The sequence below is a fragment of the Taudactylus pleione genome, unplaced genomic scaffold, assembly GCF_031769625.1.
Source record: "Taudactylus pleione unplaced genomic scaffold, aTauple2 ptg000792l, whole genome shotgun sequence".
In the NCBI taxonomy this organism is placed as follows: Eukaryota; Metazoa; Chordata; class Amphibia; order Anura; family Myobatrachidae; genus Taudactylus; species Taudactylus pleione.
The window spans coordinates 7,831,459-7,847,259 of record NW_028285194.1 but is presented as its reverse complement, the minus strand read 5'-3'; the positions used below and the strand labels follow the sequence as shown (position 1 = coordinate 7,847,259).

The 15,801-nt window shown below is 41.8% G+C and overlaps 1 pseudogene across 1 annotated transcript in view; it reads right to left on the bottom strand.

Moving 5' to 3' along the window:
* Positions 1-3,093: 3,093 nt before the first annotated feature.
* The window catches only part of LOC148474973 (uncharacterized), a 29,597-nt pseudogene continuing 16,889 nt past the window's right edge, over positions 3,094-15,801 (bottom strand). The window contains exons 2-4 of the transcript XR_015872800.1: positions 14,225-14,274; positions 4,151-4,560; positions 3,094-3,816 (exon numbers count right to left, since the gene is read on the bottom strand). The product of XR_015872800.1 is annotated as an uncharacterized LOC148474973 (transcript). The remainder of the gene's footprint in view (positions 3,817-4,150; positions 4,561-14,224; positions 14,275-15,801) is intronic.

The following is a 15,801-nucleotide window of genomic DNA, read 5'->3' as shown; positions in this document are numbered from 1 at the left end:
TTGCTGCTCCCCTTATGGTATATTTGCTGCTGGCCACCACTGTATGTCCCCAAGTATTATTTGCTGCTCCCCTTATAGTATATTTTCTGCTGGCCACCACTGTATGTCCACCAAGTGTTATTTGCTGCTCCCCTTATGGTATATTTGCTGCTGGCCACCACTCTATGCCCCCAAGTGTTATTTGCTGCTCCCCTTATGGTATATTTGATTCTGGCCACCACTGTATGTCCACCAAGTGTTATTTGTTGCTCCCCTTATGGTATATTTGCGGCTGGCCACCACTGTATGTCCCCAAGTATTATTTGCTGCTCCCCTTATGGTATATTTGCTGCTGGCCACCACTGTATGCCCCCAAGTGTTACTTGCTGCTCCCCTTATGGTATATTTGCTGCTGGCCACCACTATATGTCCCCAAGTGTTATTTGCTGCTCCCCTTATGGTATATTTGCTGCTGGCCACCACTATATGTCCCCAAGTGTTATTTGCTGCTCCCCTTATGGTATATTTGCTGCTGGCCACCACTGTATGCCCTACAAATGTTATTTGCTGCTCACCTTATCGTATACGCTGCTGGACAGAACTGTATTTAATGTAAAAACCATGTATTTATAATTTTTTTCATTCTAGTTCCCTTCATCCATAGAGGAATGGCAAATTATTGCTCATGATTTTGAGTCACGGTGGAATATTCCAAACTGTGGTGGAGCCATTGATGGAAAGCATGTGAGGATAACTACACCTGGCAACAGTGGATACATGTACTTTAATTATAAGGGATTCTTTAGTATCGTCATGATGACCATCGTGAACGCTAACAATTAATTTCTGTTTGTGGATGTTGGGAAGAATGGCCGCGATTCGGATGGTGGGTCCTTCAGGCAGACTGTTTTTTTGAAAGGCTCATGACTAAAAGCCTCAATGTACCTCCTGATTCGCAATGCATGGCCTCAATTTCGTGTTTGTTGCTGATGAGGCGCTTACACTGCATGAGCACGTTATGAAGCCGTTTCCACAAAAGGGATTAACCAAGAAGAGGAGGATTTATAACTATCGACTTTCTAGGGCTCAGCGTACAGTGGAAAATGCCTTTGGCATCCTTAGCAGTCACCTTAGGATTTTCCACACAGCCATCAACTTACTTGTGGATAAAATAGAGGATCTCATTCAGAGGTGGTCGCTAGATGCAAGCGGTCGCTCTGAATGAGAGTGGCCGCTTGCATCTTGTAGTGCCGCCTCTTGGTCAATTGCTAAGCTGTGGGTTACCACCCACAGCTCTAGCGACCGACCAGGGTGATGGTCGCGATGGTCAAGACTATCGGGGCTTGCGACAAGACCGTAAGGTTGGGTCTCGGCACTCGCAAGCCCAAGGGAGCTTCCTGCTCTGATCGAGCAGGAAGCTTCCCACTGACATCACTGCTAATGTCAGTGGGGCCGCCCCCAAACGGCAAGCGTTCCTTCGGGAATGCCTCCGTTTGGCCGGCCACGCCCCCTGCCCGCCTCTCAAATGGGGCGAGCTGACACTCACCATCGGCAGCTCACCCCCTTTGGTGCGAGACCCCTAGCGACGGAGCACCCGCCACTAGCCGGGTCTCGTGCATGCGCACGTCGGAGCCGGCTCCGACGTGCACATGCCCAGTGGGGGAACATCAACCCGGTTGCGATCGCTCAGTGCTTGTGACCGGGTCTGAATGACCCCCAGAGTGTGTTGTATTGGCCTACTGTGTCCTGCATAATTTGAAGCATAAGAAAACGCAACAAAGGCCACCAAGTACATCACTGCCAGAAACTACAGTACACACTGCATAGAGGGCCTGATTCAGAGCCGCTCGTAAGCGGCCGCTCGTTCGCTCCGAGCGATGTTCGCACAACTGCGCATGCGTATGGGTTGTAATATGCATGCGCGAACCAGTCATTGCAGTCAGAAATTGTGTGCTCGCAAAATAGCGAGTGCCTGCTAATTTGAGTGACAGAATGAGGCGTTTGTGGGTGGTAACAGGGGAAGGTGCTTGAAAACGGGGAGTGGAGATCCGAACGCAGGCATGCCAAACGGTCAAAATGGGCGTTTTAAGGGTGTGCATAATTAACAAAGCAGCGTCATCGACCACGTCACTTGGTTGTCTTTTAGCCTGAACTGTTCGCATGATTGCGGTAGGAAAATCCAACCACAAGCACTGCGAGCAGTTCAGACGCCTTTCGATGTACTCGATTAATCAAATAAATAGCGGAGATGATGTAGGATGCGAGTGGCCAGGGGGCGTTTTACAAAAAAATAGCGAGTGCATGTTTCGGTCGCTCGTTCAGACATAGAGGCGTCAACAGACCGCAAAGAGCAAGCGCTCAATTTAAATAGCCGGCCGCTTTTTCTGACCGAGCGAGCGCAAATAGCGTCCGGCTCTGAATCAGGCCCAGAGGAAATTGATATGTGGACTTCTGTGGCTAGAGCACAGTTTCCAGAAGTGGCCATTGGATGTGCTAAACAGGTCAGGGAGGAATACCTGGCCTTTTTCAGTGGAGAGGGGGCAGTGTCATGGCAGGAAGAATGAATAAACTAAATGGGGTTTTTTAAACTGCATATTGGAAAAAGAATAAACCTTAAAATTTCAAACGCTGTATACCAATGTTTTGTGTGCAAAATGTTTTTTTATTTTATCAAAAAAAATTTAAATTTATTACAGTAATTATAAATATATTTAGTGTCATATATTATAATGTCTATGAAGCAAGTGGGAGGCACGCATAATTGGTGCCTGGGAGTGTTATGTGCCATATACTGGGTGGCATGTGTTCACTTTACATGTGTTTACATTATATGATTGAAAATTACATTACCTTTACGTGGCCTCTATACCTATCCCTCCTATACACCCTATCTCACCTATAGGTGTCCCGTAATATGTTGCTGCCCACAGTGCAAATAATAACACAACACAGGGTTTTTTTAAACCAATTTTAGCAAAAGAAAAGTGGCAAAGAACAAAGAATTCTGGACTGGATACATTGATTTATACCAGACCACTGAGTGCCTCTAGAGCAAAGATTACTCCAACAAATTAAATTAAATCAGGCACTTAAACAATTGGCCATGTACAGTAGAGAGAAAAATAGTGATGCTGACATAACTAGGGTCAAGAATAAGATCAAACATTTGCAAACAGTCTTCATGAAAGAGCACAAGAAACATAATGAGCCACAACGTTCAGTAACAGGGACAAATGAAGTCCAATAACCATTGTTATGGTACTCTGATCAACTCCTGGTCATCCTGGAGCAAGAGTCCAAGTAAAAAAGACCTGATGAATTTTTGAAACACAATAAAAACCGAATTACAAAAATCACAAATTATAAAAATGTTGCTCTCCATGGAGAGTGGACTGTGCACTCAGGCCACTTGAAGAAGTGCTGGGAAAGTTGGGTGGTGGTGTAGGGCTTCGTGGTGCATGATAGATGAGATGGGGCAAATTCTAGAGGCCGGTGGAGTGGTCTGCTGTCTGGTATTTGACGCTAGGACAGTGTTTACATCCAATTGGCCATGAAGCCCACGCATCATAGCATCATATACCAGACACTTGAAATGCAGTTGTTGGTTTGGCTGCATGTCCTGCATTTCATTGGCGAGATTTTGTCTGGGGGCTTCTGAAGAACCTCCTCCACGTGTTTAAAAAGTTCCTCAGACCTAGACAGTCCAAAACTGGGAGCCTTGGAAGCCATCCTCCGCTTTTTGGCAGGTGCCTGAGGTGGCGGAATCTCCAAATCGGTCTCTCCAAGTTCTCTGGGTTCATTGGTGGGAGGGTCCAGATCGATGTCCGAAGTTACGAACTGGAAAAAAATTTTGTCTGCACCATATAATTAATGAATAAAAGATATTTTGAGTTTCCTTTTAAGTGTTGAGGAAAGGAAAAACCAGTGCCAAGAGTGGAGAAGTGAGCCTGTGGAGAAGTTGTTAATGTTAACCAATCAGCTTAGAGGTAACATTTATCAAATGAATTATAGAAAATTAAATGTAGCAGCTAAATGGTTAAAATGGACAAATTATCAACTAGCACACTTCTCCATTCCTGTCACTGCTGTCCAAAATTACTAGTGTGAACTTTTTAGAAAATAAATAGAAAACAAAAAAAACAGGGTGTGTTTACACTGTGGATGTACTTACCAGATCCTGACTCTCCGTTTCCTCCTCTTCCAAGACATCAGGCATGTCTGGATCCAGTGGGGACCTTGACTGTCTTTTGGGCTCTTTCTCCAGGGTAAACAGGAGTAGGTCATAATACCATAACGTTGGCTTATGGACTTCATCGGCCTCAGCTCCTGAACATTGTGCATCAATATATTTCTTGTGCTCCTTCATGAAGGCAGTTTGGAAATTCTGGATCTTAGCCTTGACCCAGAGTATGTCAGTATCCCTCTTCTGGCCTCTACTGAACAAGACCAGTTTCTCTAGTGCCTAATTTTTCTTCTCTCTGTTTGAGTAGTCTTTGCTCTTGACTCTCCAGAGGCACTCGTTGGCCTGGCACATGTCAATGAATCCTGTCCAGAATTCTCTGTTCCTTGGTCCAGCCATTTCTGTAAGGAAATGTATTTAAATAAAAATGTAATATATATAACCATATAATCCTGTAAACATATCATCATATAAACTTTACCCAAAAATTGTTTAATAATAAAAGTGAATAGTGGTCTTATTTATTGGGCAGTGTTGTGGGTAGATACATGTGGTCTGTACACATTGGTAGTCACCCACAAAATGACAGTCTTTTACAGGTTATCTGCCTAACTCCATTACCGGGTATCTGACCATTACCTGAGTTTTGCACTATTAAATACATTTGTAAAGTATTATAACTTGATTTATTAAATACCATTTTAAAATTAATTTAAATTAAAATAATATTTATTTCCAAGACAATATGGAAACATTGGTGGGCCGTAGTGACATTGGTGGCCAGAGTTGACAGGCGGTCTATATATAGTGGGGATCAGTGGTGGCTTTGGTGGCCAGTAGTGACAGGCAGCCTATATACAGTGATGGCCAGTGGGGGCATTGGTGGGCAGTTGTGACAGACGGCCTATATACAGTGGGGCTCTCACCACACCACCACGACTTTGGAAATCACAAGCCGAGGTGAGCACAGGACTGTCCCTAAAAAAGTCACCGTACCGCATACGAGCTCCCTCTGGCAGTCTCATTTTCTAATACTCCCCGCTGGTCGGGTTGAAGTTATAATTCTGGCCCAAGGAGTGCCTGCATCATTTAAAAGGCTGTGATTTGACACAGATTTTATAAGAGAACTTTCGTTTATTATTGCAAGAGAACACTGACTGTGTAATTTCTCAATTGGACACAAGTAACAATTCTCCTGGTTACAGTGACTTTTTGGGCTTCTTTTGCTTATTCATTATTGAATTGTGTATTACATGTGTTCTCATGTGGCAATGTTGATTTTTAGAATAAATTGATCATTTTTATATATACACCTCACTGATTACTTTAAACACTTTCTCTCTCTTTGGTTGCCTTTTTTATCATTTACATATTGTTCTACTAAAGAGGCTGACTCCCTCATACAACCATTAAGAGATTGATTAGTGATTTCTACTCTGCAGCGCCTGGATCCATTTGTTTTGTGATTAATCTATATACAGTGGGGGCCAGTGGTGGCATTGGTGGCCAGTAATGACAGGCGGCCTATATACAGTGGGGGCAGTTGTGGCATTGATGGCCAGTAGTGACAGGTGGCCTATATACAGTGGTGGCCAGTGACATTGCTGCCAGAACTGTAATTACTGTTTTTTAAAGATAGATGGGGAGTGTCCAAGGAGTGGCAAAAGACTTCCATATCGTTCATCGTTGATTGTTCGTCTTGTACATACTGAACAATATGCACTATATCGTCAACAATATAGTAAAACTTGAGCTGTATGTACAGGCGACAAAAGACATCTTCAAGACCCGCGATAGTACGCAACATTTGTCCTTCACTTCATACACACTGGACAATTTGAACGATATATCATTGAACAATATTATTATCGATCATATCGTTCATCAAATTCGTAAAGTCTGTATGGCACTTTAGTCTGTTTTTGGCACATTTAGTATGTTTTGACTGTGGTCACACTCTGGAATGGAACCAAGCAAATGCAAACATGGATTATAGAAGTCTTATACAATCTAGGTACATCTCTACTTGCGTTTGAAGAAGTGTAACAGTGCATTTATACATAGGCAAAGTTCTGATAAGGTGTGTTGATGTAACTGTGAGTATGCAGAGATGTGCTGAAGTGTACATATGCTTGATTTCAGCTGTATCTTTTGCACCAAGGATAGGGCTGGTGATGATGACGATCAAATCTTGGTTTGAATTATCAAACCAAGTGCACAGACTGCTGGTCTGGCTGCAAAACAATATATATTAAGTTCAGTGTACACAATGAGTGAACAATTACCGCCAACGTGTGCCCAACTATGCTTTGGCCTCTTTGCTCACCAAGTGAGCATGGATGTTTAGGTTCCAATTCCATTGGCTACAGATGTGGGCATCCCATAGACCTGCCCATGATTGCCAAAAATAGCTTTCATGAAGCTATCAATGAAGAGCTTGATAGCAGTTACCTGTATTCTGTGCAGTATAATTTTGTAGTGGCGCTGGACACAGTGAGAACCTCAGCCAGCCCTATGAAGACTTCACATAATGGATCTGGGTATGGTTGGCAAAAGCCTGATGCTAATTGCACTGATGATGGCAGCAGTAATAATGGAACACCTAATTGGAAGGAGTGTACTACTGATTAAATGATTAGGGTCAAACACTGGTGCTCGCAGCCTGCTGCAAATGGATCTACCAGCTGCTTCTGGTCCATCTGCACGAACCCAACCAACTCCCAGTAATCAGGACACAAGTGTATGGCAGCAGAAAGTAGCCACCAGAGTATGCTTGAACCTCTTTATATTAAGATGATAGGTTTATGTCCCTGACTGTTTTCTGTCTTTGTTATGAAAAGGTGTTTATGGGAGAGAGATTTGGACACTCTACACAACATCCAGGCAGAACACATTCCCATCAGTCAAAAGGGACAATTAAAGGCTATGGAACATAATACTGACTAGAGAGATGTTCTCATTGAAGGGGAGATGTATAAAACCTTGGGAGAGACAATGTGAAGAGAGATAAAGTACCAACCAATCAGCTATCTGTCATTGTGCAGACTGTGCTTGGTACTTTTATCTCTCTCCACTTTACCTCTCTCCAAGATATAATAAATGCCCCCCGGAATTTTTCACATGTATCTAAGTTTGGAGGCCAGTATTCCTTTTCATCACAACAAGGAACACTTTAGCCATTTGGATAAGTTAAATGGAGTAATAGTAGATATGTGGAGGCAAAGGAAATATTTCAGACAGCTGTCTGCCAGCTGTGCCATATGTGGGATGTACACTAGTCCCTTAGTGTTTGCCGCTGTCTCATACTTCTGCACATTGCTTCTCTATACCAGCACCTGAGACACTTAACTGTTGTGAGGCTTGACGCAGTGGTGCCTCACCTGCTTCTGGCAGTCCCCATTACAGTGTCTGGAGCACCCTTTAGAAGGACATCTGATTCATATAGTTTTATTATTCTCATTTCTGGTATGTCATTTATAGTTTTGTTTATGGGCGATTATGGCCCATCTGCGCATGCGTATGCATCGCAGTGAGCGTTTGCAAACCAGTCATTGCGATCGGAATCGTGCGCTCTTAACACAAAGACTGAGCAATACTTTGAGTGACAGATTGCCATTTGTGGGTGGTAATAGGGGAAGGTACTTGTTAATGGGAGAGTGGTGCTGTGAAAGCAGGTGTGTCTGGGCGTCCTAACTGAGTTTTATGGGTGTGCATAATTAGCATGGAGGTATCATTGTACACGTCACTTGGTTGTATTTCAGCCTGTAGTGGTCGCAGTGCTTGTGTGATACCTCTATAGGTATTGTACAAGTGTGGTGTGATGTTTCAATCTTACCAGGCTAGGATAGATTTCTTGGTTTCTCTTGGTTGCTCAGAGAGGTAAGGAGGGATGTACAGGCATAGAAGTCACTAATTTTGCTTCAAAATTTGTGTTTCAGTTTATTACAGAAGAAAGAGTGCAGATTTCATTCACAACAATCTATAATGCTAGCAGTTATGCATTAACAAATAAATTACCCGTCCAACAAAATTGATATTTTATTGTACTGGATACTCGAATGACTGAGTACTCTTTGCATCTAGATGAAACAGCAAACTGGAGAGACTGCAGATACTAATAGGTTATTGCAACAAACATTCATATTGTAGTAGATTGATATGCAACTATTTACATCAAATATGGTGTTACCCATTATATCCCAATACGAACAAGACTAAAACAACATTTTACCCTTAAAGTATATTCAGAACTTAAATTTCTTATTTACCTAAGTAAAGTTAATGCAGGAACGTAAATGACTGTTAGTAATAAAGTCCAGTGCTCTCTGTAGAGTCAGTGCACTTTCCGATGCCCGGGTTAGTTTAATTGACAGATAACTATTCCTTTATGGCAATTGTAATTCATGCAATCTGATGCACAATTTTAGTATATTTGTGTCCTGCCTGCAAGGTTGTAGAGAAGGTTGAATAGTTTTAATGTGTCTGGTACATACAAAGGCAATTTCATACTGGGACTTCCCTGTGAAGATAGCAGGGGTATGAAGGAACCTACTCAGCTTGTCGAGTCTCTCAATTACCAGTCCCTGACTGTAAGTATTATATGCAGTTCTGCAGCTGCATTGGAAGAGGAAAGAATGGAGATACGCAGCCTGGCCGGGGAGCATTAATTCAGACTGTCACAATGTCCTACAGAAAAAAAGGATATTCCCTCCAGCACACTGCAATCATCTCATTGATGATCTTTACACACCTATACTTTACACTTCACTATCACCTTTTTTCCCTTTTCGTGTGATGCCCTGGGAATGGTCCTTGGCTGGATTCTTTTGGGGTGCCCTGCGCCTCAGATGTGAACCCCTGAATGTTAGGGACGCCGGTATAGAGGAGCTTTGACGCTGGCCTGGTGCTTAATCATATATTTGCAAATGTATCTAACTAATACCTCTGAATTTCTATTATCATGTAGGATTTAAGTAGTCTTGCTGATATTGTTGCAGTGTGCTGGAGGGAATATCCTTTTTTTTCTGTGGTTCAGAGTAAACCCCGCCCTTTACAAGCACCTGTGGAATATCATTAAGCTGATGTGAGTGACCACTATACTTTTATTTGTCACAATGTCCTGATGGCTGAGCTGATGGCTGAGCAGTGGGGATAGCGGGTGAGGTTATGTTTGCAGGTGTTTCACAGACTTCGCTCCTGTCAGCTGCTCCAGACTTCCATAGGGTAGTTGTAATGACGCTGTTTGTCTATCTGTCTAGCCACTCACGGCTATCAGTCGCCGTGAAGAACCGCTGAGAATTGGGTAAAACACACACACTGTGCAGCTTTGCTCCCACTGGCAGTTACCTCACCCCAGTGCAGCCACCATCTGTCGTTTTCTCTAGCTCAATCCTTGAGCCTGCCACAGTACTCACTGTCCCCTAATGTCCACCGCTGCTGAGAGAGCCAGTGCAAAGAGTGCCTGAACCTCAATGAAAACAGTTATATAATGGTCTGTATTAGACAGTGGCAGGAAGCAGATTATTACTTAACATTTATTTAGGGTCTTGATGGGGTGCCACACTTGAGGTGGAGTAGGGTCTACCTCAAGCGCTGCGTGCAGCTCCGATGGCTCTCGATGGTTCTGATTAATCATACACTTCCTGGAGATGAGGTGTATTAAGAAAGAAAAGTGGTTGTCTTTATACCGGTGTGCGCTAACACTGCCGTCACTCTCTAATACATAGAGGGCATCCTCACACCAGACAGTGCCATCGCTGAATTTGCATACCCGGCCCTTTTTGGCAGCGAGAGAGCACAGCTTAGCATCCGGGTCTGAATCGACCCCTCGGTCCTCAAGACACCCTAACAGTTCAGAATTTCTGAAATGGCAACAGTTAGGAAGTATGTTAGTGGAACTGCAGTATAATCCAATAAAATTGGGACTGTTCTGCTTAACAGGAAAGTTGTAAGGTATGGTATGATATTTCTTCGTACACAATATGTATAATTAAACATATAAGAAGCTAAAATGGGTTTCATTTTTATATACATGTACACGTAACACAAACTTACCTACTTTTATTATCGGCTCGCCGAGAGATGCCCGGAGAACAGACACAGCTGGCCAAATAGGAGGGCAGGGCTGGGTCCCTATGTTATTAGGCTCTGCCCCACGTCACGGGAAACTGCAGCGAATAGCTGGTGCGGGAGGAGGAGGCAGGGCTAAATTCCTAGTTATTGCATAGTTTAGCCCCACCCCCTCCATACGGAGCCGCAATAAACTGCATTCATGCTGTGATTCCCAGCAATTATCTCCCCATCCTGCCCACTTTACTAGGAAGTGGGCGGGATGAGGGAAATCCGGATACTCTGCCGGGGATGTGGGAGGCTCCCTGAATATTCGGGAGCCTCCCACAATATCCGGGAGAGTAGGTAAGTATGACATAACAGACAATAATGTGATATGATGGAACAGTGAGAACCCATCTTCTTTGCAATTTTTTTTACTGCCCTCAGTATTGAATCTTCAGTATTATTTAAAAAAAAAAAAAAAAAACTGTTTTCCTAATGCACTCATACTCTTCTAGACAGTGATGGTTTCCCTTACAAACATGAGTTCATGACTTATGGCAGTTACACAGGTGCAGAAAAAATCTGTTTAATACGTGTATTTAATATGAACAATTTTGATTTGTTTCCATGTTTTTTCAGTTGTTGACTTTCATACTTTTTTACTTCTTGCCATTTAAAAAATAGAATAAACATTTAAAATAAATATTGACATTATATAATGTTCGGGTGGTTTTATATAATTTTTTTTTGTTTGCAAGGGTGGTGATGAAAAACCAGCATGCCAGGAGTTTATCCGTTTACTAGCTGTCCCCATATCCCTGAGGCATGACTCCAAACCTGATTAAAAAAAAACTGTTGGTGTTTATTACCTTTTTACATTTTTTCCTGCTGACTCACGGCAATTCCTTCTATTTCCTTAACGGAATTGTTTGCTAAATGTGCAAATGCAATACACTGTACCAAAGATCCACTTTGTATGCTTGTGATCATACGTAAACCACCAAAAATATTGCTTATATCCATAAAAACAGCCATGGACAAGGTCTGCCTTCATGTCTTCACTAATACAGCATTTTTTCCTGTATTTTTTTTCCTGTCTATAAAATCCCTGGGTGTCTCAGTATATATTAATCCGGGACAAAGTGTACAAAGTCTGTGTTAAAAGTTTAACTGTTGGAGTGTTAATAAAAAATACATTTGCTCAGCCAGAAAAACATGTGGCACACAGTAGTTACGTAACAATTACACAGGTGCAGAAAACCTACAGTACCTCATCTACAAGCGGACAATACATAATAAACACTAGAACCTGGTGACTGTCAACAGATGGTATACTAACAAAGAATATATGATTCTAAAACACTAACAGTGCCAGACCAAAAGGAACACACAGATACAAGACTGGTGAGAGACCCAAACTGATTCAGAGATGAATATATTGCCCATATTTATGCAGTTGAGCAATGTTTTGCTAGTGAGCATGCATGAAAAGGCCAGAATTCCCTTATTGCACACGTGCAAAGGGAAGTATCCTATGCTGTTCGCAGTTGTGTGCGGCATCACTAACACTTGAGAAGGGGTTTGCAATACCTGGGCATATCAGGGTGGAGACTGGGAGTTTACCTAAAGTGATTGCAAAAAGGGTGTTTCATGGGTGTGTTATGGGAGTGTCACTGGCATGTCTGGGAATGCTGCTGCTTTCCCAATCATAAATCCAAAGCTTCAGAGGCCATATTTAGTTGGTTTTGAGCAGAGTAGCTAGAGTAGACCTTAGGCTATCGGAAATGTTGACGGTGCATCGATGTTGGAGTGTTTACAATCTCCAACAGACCACACAGTCTGAAAGTGGGCATCTCACCACTACTACACTCCATCACATTGTGGAGCCCCAAAGAAAGACTGAGATAACATTTGCATATTGCTGCAAATGCTATTGAGAATGCGGCTGCGAACGTGGCTGCATTAGAAATCATCTCTGAACAGGCCCAGAAAAAAAAGGTTTATTATTAACCTCAATAACAGTAACTGCCAGTCATTTGAAATCAATTTTGACCACCTGACAGGGCACAATATTGTTCACCATTATTGGGCAAATGCTAACTGGCTAAACTAAGCAACAGAGCAGCAGCACAAACACATGGCAATTTAAAAAAATATAGCACATTTATGAAACATTGCGGCACAGCAGTGGTAGACAGGATGGCAGTTTAATAAACTATACCCCAAAGACAGAATGTTTTCATCAAGAACTAGATCAGAGGCAGAGGGCAGTACAGGGGAATGGGAGTGGAGTATGTAGTGGAAGGCAGATAATCCATTGGTTGGTTGGTTATTTGATTGATTGATTAATTAAGAAAATTTAATTTGCTCTATGGCCTTACAAGATCTGTTTTTCAGCAACTGAGAAGAGAAAAAGCCATAATACAATACAATGTTGCTAATATAGCCAAGGATTCCTGACAAGGGTTGCAAACGAAGCTGGCCATACTACCCTCCCTCCTCCCTGCAACCTAATTGGGTAACAACCCCTGTAGTAAATTTATGAGGTGCACCAGAGAGTCTGAGTATGAGGGGAACTAGCTCAGAGGCCCAAGAGCAGTACAGGGAGATGGAAGTGGAGTATGTAGTGGAAGCCAGATAAAGGATTGATTGATTTATTGATTCATTCATTGATTGAGAAAATTTAAACTGAGACATGGCCTTCCGAGAACTGTTTTTTAGCATCTGAGGAGAGAAAATGACATAAAACAATACAATGTTGTTAATATAGCCAAGGATTCCTGTCAAGGGTTGCCAAAAAAGCTGGCCATATGATCCCTTCTTCCTAATTTGGTAACAACCCCTTTAGTACTACATTTATTAGGTGAGTCTGTGAGTACATTTAACAGGGAGTCTGAGTATGAGAGGAACTAGCTCAGAGGCCTGAGGCAGTACAGGAAAATGGAGGTGGAGTATGTAGTGGAAGACAGTTTAAAAAAGAATGATTGATTAATTCAAAAAATTAAACTTGAGACATGGCCTTGTTCATATTACTAAACTATCCTAAATATGTGCCATCATTTTGGTATTTTTTTATATTTTGTGAAGCACCACATTATTTCGGTTAAAAATGTGTTACAAATTAGTTATGTGTTAGAGCAATAACCAATAAAAATGTTTGTTTATGCAAAAAAGAGTGCCCCCAAACAGCCCATAATGAAAAGAAAAGCGGTCCACGATGGAATTATCCTTGGGCCCTCCCACTCACCCTTATATTATATATTAAAAAGGACATGCACAGTTAAACCAATCAAGCACTTCAGCAACAGGGACTGCCACTTTTATGGCTGAAGAGCTTGGTTTGTTTGGACCTCACAAAACAAGCTACCAATCAGCTTAAGGCAGGTGTCAGTATGGTTAATCATCTCTACACTGTATGTCATTATCATCCTCATTCTCCTTCTCCCCTCATCAGTGTTAACATCATCATCACACAATATTAGCTCATCTGCACTGGAATCCACCATTATAGAAGTCTCTGTACTTTGTTGCAATTGGTGGCACAGATTTTCTTCATAGAATTTGTAGTTCATTTTTATCAACATGAGTTTTTCCACATTTTGAGGAAGTAACCTCCTACGCCGATCACTCGCAAGGTTCCCGGCTGTGCTAAACACTCTTTCCGAGTACACACTTGAGGGTGTGCAGCTTAAATACACGAAAGCTAGTTTAAATGGCTCAAAATTGCCCTTTTTCCTCCCAGTAATCAAAAGGACTGTGTGACATGTTAATTTTACATTATCATTAAAATAAATCTTCACCATCCTATTGATACTTAGTCAGATTGAATCATGGTAGAGGTGTCAATAATTGTGAGCAATTCTTTTAAGCCTGACCAGATTTCTAAATGGTGTTTCACTTTGGTGCACTCATCAGCCACATCCCCAGTAGGTCTCTTGGAAAAGGTCAGATTTTCCTGGCAGCAGCATTTGCAGGAGAAACTGATGCAGTAGACATCATCATGTTATGTACCATTAGAGCTGATAACTTGCTGGAAGGGAAGTCTTTGCATCTCTTAAGATCTGTGTTAGTTGGAAAGAAAGACATTATGTATGACTTAAATATCAGATCAAGCATGGTTGCCAAAATGTAGTGATTCAATTGCATGATCATGACAACCCTTTGGTCCTGGCAAAGTGAATAAAGAAGTTGCTCTACAAATCCACAATACTTAGCAGAATCACTTTGTGTCATCTCCTTCTTCAGTTTCTCTAGCTGCTTTTCCAGTAGTTTTATTAAAGGAATCATCTGACCCAAGCTGACAATGTCTGACCTCACTTCAATAGTTACTACTTCAAATACCCACATTTTCAGAGGGTGCAGAAATGGTGGATGGAGGCTTCTCTAAGAGTACAGTATCAGAAATGTCAGACTCACACATAGCACTCATGGACACACTTAGACTCTCCTCAGGGATATGTGAAGTTTATAAACACATAGTTTGTTCTTCAGCCTTAGTTTTTCTTTTTGGTGAACTAATTTGCTTGGTTTAAAGGTGACACATGTAGACTTAGGGGTATATTTACAAAAGTGCAGGTTTTTAGAAGTGGAGTTGTTGCCCATAGCAACCAGTCAAATCCTATTTATCCTTTATTTAGCACTTTCATTTATTCAGCACCTTCTAGAAGATAATAGCTAATATCTGATCAAAATAAAAATACTCTGGATATGAGATGGCGCAAGAGAAAAGTGTATCTACATCAAATGTTCAAATGCAATAATATGAAAAAATAGTAAATGATACTCAGTCCTTCAAATTAATTCAGAAACAATCAATCCAGAAGTGATCCTTCAGACTGCGTTTTGTTGGACCAACAGCTCCTCCACAATTCGAATGAAATGGACATGTATAAACAAGACGAAAAAAAGGACGGAGCTTGTGTTACAGCATGTGAACACAAAACAAATAATGAACTGATCCAATAAATGGCGTGCCCCACTCACAATGTGGTGAAGGGGAACTAAGCACATCAAGGTTTCTTTAAATCAGAATCATACACATCCACAATATAACTTATATGGCACCCTATTATGTGAGTAATAAGATGACGTACCCTTACTCACAGAAATAGGTATTTTCATATGCACATCACGGTATCTTCAAGACCTTCTTCTCTAACACACCACACCAAGTCCCCCCGACTTGCAACATCAATGTGGACTCATGCGGTACTTTTTTAAAGCGCCTCAGTAGGCTTTGTTTAGGAACAAACAACAACACAGTGCTGCAGTCCACGCTTATGGCATGTTTTTTGTGCATCACAGAGTGCTGCAGCCAGCCCACAGTATGCAGGGACCCTTGGAAACACACGCACATATATATATATATATTATTATTATTTTTTTAACAAACAACAGATTAATACAGTATGGAAATAAGTGAAAAAAAGACATCTGTCATGTAGAGCAATAGACTTTTGGTAAATTGTCAAGTTCAAAGTTACAATTAGCATTACTTGCGTACGCACAACAAACAATCAACACTAAGTGGTGCGTGCAATTGCAAAATTGCGATCAAAGCTGAGTCAGCCCCTGAGTCTGCACACGGG